This window comes from Bos mutus, chromosome 3 (assembly GCF_027580195.1).
Source record: "Bos mutus isolate GX-2022 chromosome 3, NWIPB_WYAK_1.1, whole genome shotgun sequence".
Classification (NCBI taxonomy): Eukaryota; Metazoa; Chordata; class Mammalia; order Artiodactyla; family Bovidae; genus Bos; species Bos mutus.
Genome location: NC_091619.1, coordinates 21,082,601 through 21,092,174, shown reverse-complemented (window position 1 = coordinate 21,092,174; position 9,574 = coordinate 21,082,601). Strand labels below are relative to the sequence as shown.

Genomic DNA, 9,574 nt, shown 5'->3' with positions numbered 1-9,574 from the left:
ATTCTTGTTAGTGGCAGAGGCAACAGATCTCTTAGCAGCCCAGTTCTGCCATGTGATTCCTGATGTCATTTCTGGGATCTCTGGCTTGAGTTTGCTTCTTCAGTCCTCCAAAAAAAATCATTGAACTAAAATATATTTAGTGAAGTTTTTTTTCCTGAAACTTGCTATAGAGAATACTGTACTGAACAACTAAAAACCTTAAAATAAATGAGTTATATCAAAGATAGTTGAAGGTGAAAGAAAGACGCTAAAGGAAAATAAAGTATGGAATTTCTGTCTGAGTCAGATGGTTTTGAAGGCCATTAGGTGCTGGTATATTTTATTTAAATATTTGCTAGAGTACCAAAAGTGAAAATAAAAACAGCTACGCCATTCTCTGTGAGGCAATTGGAGAGGAACTCTGTTTTGTGAGGTTGGGACAAAGAGAAACCACAGTAGAAGAGAAGGACCCCCAAAGATGGGCAATGGGGGTTTCCTGTCCTCAAATCACTGAAATGGGCCCCCATGTCTATGAAAATGAAATGAGAGCCCTGCCCACGGCTAAATTCTGAAGGACTAAGGATGGGAGAAGTTAGATCCATAGAAAAGCTGGGATACTGCTTCATCTGTTCTTGCTGAAGTTACATAACAGACACTGGCCATAATCTTCAGGCAGTCAGTGGCAGACAGGCGACTAAACCAGCAGCAGCATCTCTCACTTGTCTAGCACTTTCCACTTTACAAAGCACTTTATTGTAATACAGCCACATAGCTATCATCATGATTATCTTCCCATTTTTCAGATGAGAAAACTGAGGATCTAAAGAGGTTAGTGAATACACTGAAAGTTTGAAAACTAAGTGTGTGGCAGAGCCAGGCCTCGGGCAGGCCCTAGCCTCCAACCACTGGTCTTTCCAGATCCAGGTCCCTCTCAGTGCAGTGAATCTCCCCATGAAATGGTTTCAGATCTTGTGAAGCCACATGAGGAAGAGCGAGGCCAGACTTGTCCCAAGGCAGCCTCCCACCTCCCTCTCACACTGCAGGTAGAGGAACTAAGGCCTATGGCTGCGTCTCAGCAACGTCTGAGCCCCACGACGGCCCTTGTCCAACCACAGAAGCCCCCTGTCCACTCGTGTGTCAGGCCCGCACCTTCAGCCTAGCCCAGACCTGCAAAGACTGCAGGAGAAGCCTCACTGGTCTTCCAGCAGGGCCTGGGGACCCCACTGTCTGTGAGCTGCAGGCTAGTGGACCCTCCCTCCTTCCTGGGGCAGTGAAATGTCCTCCTAGGGAGCCTCATGATCCTGCCTTCGCAGGATCTTTTCATCTTAGCCTTAACATCCATCCCATTAGTCACACCAACTGCATTACCTTTTATACCTGGAGAAAGCCCCCCTGGTAGAGGGACTCCTGGGAGGGTCTCCAGGACCTGGGAGGGTCCCTACCCCACCTCAGTTTGTAGGTGACACTCACTCCGAACACAGTCAGTCGGGCCTCTTTCTACTGGGCTACCTTTATCACAAGGCTTCCCTTGTGGTTCTTGGCTGGACAGGTTCTCAGCATCTCTCTTCCGTCCAGTGGGGGAGGACAGACCACAACACCCAGCACAACCTTCTACGCACCCCAGGGACTCATACCACACCATTCCACTCCACGTGCCTATAGAACCTTGAGACCCTCCCATGGGGGCACAGAATGGAGGAAGAGCCCCACTGGAAGCAGATAACTGGGAAATACTTCCCCATTTAAGATGGTAAATCCCCATCCTTTATGGATCTAAGAAAAGATAATATATAAAGCAGAATCCCAAGTTACTCATTTATGATAAAGGACCCTCCAGTCTGGGGATGAGTGTCAAACCAAGGACTCAAGACACCCTCTTCCTATTAATAAGGTCTCTTCCCAACACAAAGGGGCTTTCTGAGCACAAACCTCTGATGGTCAGTGTGGGGGCTATTTCTCCAATACTCAGGAACAGCCTGAAACTTCCTGAACCCACTGGGAACACCCCTCAGGTGCAGGTTGCTGGTGAACCTATCCTGGGGAAATGCTGATCAGTGCTGCTTCTGTATTGACCAATGCCCTTCAGTTATAAACCCTCTCTAGATGTCTGCTGTTGTGGGAAAGCCTGGTCTTTAAAATTAGACAGAATAAAGTCTGAGTCTCATCTCTTTCACTCTGAGTCACCCTGGACAGGTTGCCGAGCTTATCTGAGCCTGGGAGTTATCACAGCATTGGTCTTCCTTCGGGAGTCTGTGAGTTTCATAAGCAGGACTCTGTGAATGCACTCAGTGAGGTTCACTGGCAGATCTTAAACAAAAACACCAATTTTAAACTGAATCCCTTATCTATGAGGTACTTCCTCCACTATGAATGTGATGGTTTTACTATTAATACAACCAAAGTTGTAGGGGCGCCCCCTTGTGGCATTACAGCTTCTTATTTTCTTTAAAAAATAAAATTGTCTTTGATGGTGCTGAATTGGAGAAGGAAATGGCAACCCACTCCAGTATTCTGGCCTGGACAATTCCATGGACAGAAGAGCCAGGCCGGCTACAGTCCATGGGGTCACAAGCAGTCAGACATGACTGAGTGACTAACACTGATGGTGCTGAATAACTATGATGGACACCCAGTACTTTCTTCAACCACCTCATTTCTGCACTTTAAAATATGAGCTATTGAAACCTTTTACAGTTAAAGAAAAATGTGAAGGTACTTCTAAGCACATTTACCCACACATACAGCAGATTCTTTACTTACCAGAAAAAAAAAATCTTAAGCAAATGGATTTTATGTATATATATATATATAGCCATAGGACAGGAACAAACAGGTCACAAAACACTCAGATACTCTCATATGAAGTAGAAGAAAACATGGGATAATTGAGTAAGTGTCTTCTTAGGTTTGCAGTCTCTGGAGTGGACATTCGAGTGCATGCCATGCTCCCAAGTGGACTTAAAAACTGAAAAAGGATCCATTTATCATAATATGAGCAGTAGAGCAGGCTACCCAGGTGACTCAGTGGGTAAGGAATCCTTCTGCAGTGCAGGAGATGCAGGAAACATGGCTTTGATCTCTGGATCAGGAAGATCCCCTGGAGGAGGGCATGGCAACCCTCTCCAGTTTCTTGCCTGGAGAATCCCATGGACAAAGGAGCCTGGTGTGCTACAGTCCATAGAGCTGCAAAGAGTTGGACATGACTGAAGCAACTGAGCATGCACAAGCAATACAGCAGCATCCCCACCCGAACCTGGAAAAATAGCTAGTACTAATTGCTCCACCTGTCACTATATTTTGAGCCTTGAAACAGTTTTGATCCATATCCTAAAGCAATCCACACTATAAGCTAAAATCTGTTGTTCTAACAAAATTTAATTGCAGGAGTCCAATAGGCCTTGCATGCCTCAGCCATCTGCTCCACATTTTCTCCCCAGCCAGGTGCTTCCTGGCATCTTTCATGCAGTTAACACTGAATGCTTACTCTTTGCTAAGACTGAGATTCAGCACTTGAGATGCATTATCTTATTAAACCTGAAACAACACTATGAGGTAGCCATGATTATTATATCCACTTTACAGATGAGAAATTGAGGGATAGAAAAGCAAAATGACTTGTGCAAAATCCAAGGCTGAAATAACAGTTTAAAGGATTTAAACCCACATCAGTCTGGTACAGGGGCCCTTTATAAGTGGGAATTAATCCAAGTGTCAATTCCCTTCAGTTTCACTGTGCATGAGCTAATTAAGAGTACCTGATATGGTTTCTTCCATCTCAGTTGGAAATAGTCCATTAAATTATGTCTTTTTCACTATGCATAAATCCCCTGATTGCAGATCATGGGGCACTTGATCTTCATCCAAATACTGAGATAAGTTTCAGAAACAAACTTAGAATGTCCTTATAATAATTAATCTTTACATTAATATTGTATAATGTAACAATAAGGAACTATCTGGGAAGTGAGTCTTAGTAAATACAGACCTCCATTAACAGAATTGGGACTTAACATTCATTGAAACATAATCTTTTTTTCTCTAAAATTACCCTAATTTCTACTCAGTATAAACAAATTAAGACTAATTTGTTTGTAAAATAAGATCTAATGACTTTCTCCCTTTTCAAGGTCCCCAAAATACTGTGAGCTTTCTGTACCTGTTAGTGAGTGGCCTTCCTAATTTATTTGATAAAGCTGCTGGAACTGAAGAATTTCCAGCCTCTCAAGGGAACAGATAGAAAAGATAAATGTTTTCAATTCTGCTTACAGAGGTATAATTTACCATAAAATTATAACCATATTCACCAGTTCACCAGTCCTATGTAACTAATTCTTCCTGTTAAACAGTTTTATGAAGCCATATTAGAATCCTTTAATTTCTTACTCAGCTCAGCATTATGGTCTCCAAACCAGAAATTTATATTTATCCAAAAGTCCTTTCTGTAAATTTTTGAAGAGGAAGCAGTTTTGCAAAGGCCTCGGGATAAAACCGTAACCATTTATAATGACAGAAGACTTAAGGCACATTTAAAATTTGATTATCATGCAATTGACAAAGAAGTTGGTTACTGCTGCGACATACAATGCTTGTAGATAATAGCTAGAATTATAACTGATAACATTTTACCAGGACATATCAGATTTTTAGGAATTCCATATAATTTCTAGAATATCTATATTAATAACACTTACCATATGATATAAGAAGATTTTTTTTTACTGATTCAATAATGCTTCCCATGTAATTTAACATACCAAATAAACCTAATTAGTTTAATATCCCTCTTTGGGCTGTTTCAGGAGCCCGTTGAAGCATCCCAAAAATAGCTAGAGGTCAAAGGGACTTCATTAGAATTTTATTCATTTATCTAGGAAGTTTTGTCAAAAAAATAAAATATCAAAAGGATTTAGAACACTCAGTCAGATAGAATCATAGGTCACTGTGAAATAGTAGTTATTTACTTAGCCAAAGTGACAATAAAATATTTCAAAGACAAATATAGAATAGATTACTTAAAAGGTAAAGAACTTAAAACCTGTTATCAAAGGCAGTTCAATATTTTAAGAAAATTTGTCCTCTTAACAGAGAGAAAAGCCAAATTCAAGTTTTCCACCAGCTTACTTTTTTAAATTCATTCTAAATTTAGCATTCCTGACCATGCACAGAACTCTTTTCTCAGGGTCCACTTCCCACAAACCTTCCATGACTTTCTGTATCCACCACTTTATTTTTTCCATCCAGAAATAAGCAGCTCTAAAGCACACTAACTTTCTTTTCTCTAATAAAATGAAATTCCATTCCTCATACCTTTTTACTGAAAACATACATCCTATCTTTCTGCTGTATACTGACATGTTTCCTTTATTATTTCTATTAACTTTAATTACATGTTCATATTAGAGTCCTCAGCTCTGAAAGTCTTGATTTCCCGTGAAAACTAAGAAGTAAGCAATAATGAACTATCCTTTACATTAGCACTCTGAAGATCAGTGAACATAAATATCAGTGATAATTTCTAAAAAAACATTTGCTTTCTAGTAGAGAACATCGCAGAATAGCACCAAACATATTCATTACCAGTCCTAAATACATCTGAGTGTGTGCTTAGTCACTCAGTCCTTTGAAAAGTGAAAGTCAAAGTCGATCAGTCATGTCTGACTCTGAGACCCCTTGGACTATACAGTCCATTGAATTCTCCAGGCCAGAATACTGGAGTGGGTAGCCTTTTCTCTCCTCCAGGGGATCTTCTCAATCCAGGAATTGAACTGGGGTCTCCTTCACTGCAGGCGGATTCTTTACCAGCTAAGCTACCAGGGAAGTTCAGTCCTTTAGTTTCTCTGTAAAAAGAAGCCAATGTTCAATAGTTAATGTTTCAGCATCATATTTTATTTGGAAATGATGTAGCTATTATTCAATAACTTTCATAACTTAATTTAGCACAACGGGCTTCCCTGGTGGCTCAGAGGTTAAAGCGTCTGCCTGGAATGCAGGAGACCCAGGTTCCATCCCTGGCTCAGGAAGATCCCCTGGAGAAGGAAATGGCAACCCACTCCAGTACTCTTCCCTGGAGAATCCCATGGAGGGAGGAGCCTGGTAGGCTACAGTCCAGGGGGTCGCAAAGAGTCAGACACGACTGAGAGACTTCACTCATTCACTCACTCACTCACTCATAGAATTTCAAGTTATGAAAATCTGCAGAGACTATTTTAATAGCTGTTTCTAAAACATAATTATTCTTGATAGGAATTAACTAAAATCTCTTATCTCATTTTCATTTTCTTTCCTGAAAAGTTTCTTCACATCAAGTTACTTTCCTTGCTGACAAATTTGCAACAGATATGATAAGATTTTTATTTAACTTATATTAAACTAGGTGCAATAAAAGTATTACACTTAATATTGATGACCTAAAAGACATGTCTATATTAATTAGATCAACAAGTAAACCTTAATACCAGGTATTAATTTAACACTGAATATTTCCCAGTTGACATGACCTGAAATTAATTCTGGCCAGTTACCTTCTGTATTTTTTTTTTAGAAAGTATTAAAGTGCTTAACTTCCTTTAATTCAATTAAGTATGGCTCACACACTAACTTTGATAATACCATCCAAAGTGAAAGTGAAAGTAGCTCAGTCATGTCTGACTCTTGGCGACCCCATGGACTGTAGCCCACCAGGCTCCTCTGTCCATGGGATTCTCCAGGCAAGAATACTGGAGTGGGTTGCCATGTTCTCCTCCAAGGGATCTTCCCAACCCAGGGATCAAACCCAGGTCTCTCGCATTGCAGGCAATACCATTCAAAGGTAAAAACAAAGATAATGCACATATAAACATACAGACAGACACGAGAGATCCCATATCTTCATTTTCTAAATTTAGTCATGAATCAGATATCACAGTATAAAGTTCACTAACTTCTAATTAACAGTTTAAATAAGTAAATTTTTTTAATGTTTCTTCCCCTTTTTTCTCCTGAGTCTCAGAACTTAGAGACGGTCTAGATAAGATAAATGTTCCAGGAAGCTCTGGTATCAAGACAGAGGGAGAGAAAATCAAGTTCTCCTGGTAGAATTTGGTCCCTCAGGATCAGAATTCTGATAAGACTTTTTTTTTTCCTTCAAGCTTGCTTTCTCTACCAGTTGGGCATTAAACAAAGGTCAGTTAACCTTCAACTGGCATTGAGTACTTAATTGGTACAATTGAAGATTCATAATTTTCACAGATACCCCCTTTCCTTTTTTATGGTTTTGAAAAGGGGTGAGCCAGTATAACAAGGGCCTTTGTATGGAACGCGGATCAACCAAGATTGTGTCTTTTGACTAGAGTAGCCAAATCCTCATTTAAACCATCTAAAAAGGCAGAGATAAGCAAGGATCATTTTGGTGGTTAGAGAGTGATTTAGATGTCAAGCCAGAATTTTGCTTCAAAGTTTAAAAAAAAAAAAAAAAAAACTCCATAATAGTCTGGAATTGATTCATCTGGTCTTTGCTCGCACTGCTGCATCTTTGTCCAGTCTATGGTTTTTGAGAAAAGCTCTGGGATAAGTTCGAGTAATTTCTGAGCTAATTCCTCACTTTCAGTATGAATTTGTGGTTCAAAATTCATTAAGGAGTGTTTCCATCCTGCTTTCTTTATTCACTTCTTTCTTAGCTTTCAGAAACCAGCAGCTGTATTAATTGATATAGATCTGAAAACCCTGGCTCAGAGGTCCAGATGGTTGACTTAAATTCCTTAGCAAATTCCAATGCTTCCTGACTTAGATCAAGAAATTCCTTAGGCTCTAAGTTCTGTTCAGGTCCAGGGTGTGTAGATAAGCTCTGAGGATGGTTCACTTCTCCCTATAATAGGTTTCTCCTTAAAGGGAGCTATAATCACTTCTGGTTATTATTTTTATCTCTACTGGGGAAGTGGGAGCAGCAGGAGGTGGAAGACTTGGAAGAGAAAAAGCAATAGTGTCGGATCAGGCAATTCAGATAGAAGAGGATATATGGGAGGAGCAGGAGAGACAGAGTCAGTATTAGTGGCTTTTTTTTTTTTTTTTTTTTTGCAGTTCTGATATCATTTCAAGAAATTTTTTGTTGGTTTCCTGCAAAGAAGTTATCATTTCCTCTTTTAGAAGCTTCTAGGGACCAATAAAAGTAAGCATTTTATTCAGTCTGTTTGGTCCTATGGCCAGTTTTTCTAACTGTGCGCACAAAAATATCAATTTCGGAATATGTAACGAACCCTACTTTGGCCATTTTAGGCTGAGATCTCCTTTAGTCTAATTTTCCCAATTAAGTAAGTACTTGCAAGTATGAGTTTTGTATGTACATAACCCTGGCTGGGGTGTTAGTCAAAGGCTGGCTTGCTGGTGCTCCTTGCTTCTGTGTTTGAGAGGCTCTATTTCCCATTTTAAAGTTGAATTTGTCAGGGATAAAATTTACCAGTGAAATTGGGTGGTGGCCAATGCACTGCTTGTAAGCTTAACTTCTCTAGGTGTCACCCTAGAGTCATTTCAGCCCTCTTACATGGCTGAGTTTCTCCCTTCGGTGGTCTAAGACCATTGTGGTGACTGGATCGCTGAATGGCCAATTCTTATTCATGACCTTCAGATGAGCAAGAGCAAGTGTTTTAATAAATGAGTGTTTCCCGATGGGACCAAGGCATGGTATGAGGACTCTGCCTCCATCATTCCCATAAATGTCTTAGTCACCTGAGAAAACCATAACCCACCAGGAAGAGTCTTGTCCCTTTTCTTCAGAGCAAAACTCTCATGCATAATAATATCTTCACTTTTATCTGGGAAAATTCTATTAAGGTCGCCAAACTGAGGAAAAGCATCAGATCCACTGGGCTTCCCAGGCGGGCACTAGTAATAAAGAACCTGCTTGCCAATGAGGGAGACGTAAGAGACGCAGGTTCGATCCCTGGTTGGGAAGATCCCCTGGAGGCAGGCATGGCAACCCGCTCCAGCATTCTTTCCTGGAGAATCCCATGGACAGAGGAGCCTGGCAGGCTACAGTCCGGAGGGTCACAAAAAGACACAACTGAAGTGACTTAGCAGTAGCAGCAGCATCAGATCCACCTCTTATCCAATCATTCAGCCCAGGCCACTCAGTCTCTTACAACTGAGTGAATCCCAGTATCTTTCAACTTGGGGGTGGGTGTGGGGGAGGCAGGTACCTGTTGTAAACCACCAAATAAAACTCAGGATCACCAAATAAAACTCCTAAAACATAGGAGAGCCAAGAACCAGGAGAGACTCACTCAAATCTGTCTGGACTCTCTGAGGAGGTGGACAGGCCCAAAGGGCCTCTGCAGGTACCAAAACTCTGGTTCCTCATAGAGGTCAAGCAAAGGAGAGAAGTCCACTCTGGGTCCCTTATCCGTGGTCACCACACAACGTGAGAGCTGTGAGTTTAGTTTTATTTGGGACAAAACAAGGATTATAGCCTGGGAGACAGCATTTCAGTAGGTCTGAAAAACTGTTACAAAGAGGTAAGGAGGAAGATCAGTATACATACAATTTTAGTAAAGGGAGAGTACATGCAATTAAGCACACTTTTTTGCAGAAAAATTCTGCTACTACTAGTCATATGAAGGTTACT

The 9,574-nt window shown here is 40.7% G+C and overlaps 1 non-coding gene across 1 annotated transcript; it reads left to right on the top strand.

The window, feature by feature from the left end:
- The first annotated feature begins 5,927 nt into the window (after nucleotides 1-5,927).
- Nucleotides 5,928-6,000, top strand: TRNAS-GGA (transfer RNA serine (anticodon GGA)). The gene has a single exon. It is a non-coding gene; the product is annotated as a tRNA-Ser (tRNA).
- Nucleotides 6,001-9,574: the final 3,574 nt, after the last annotated feature.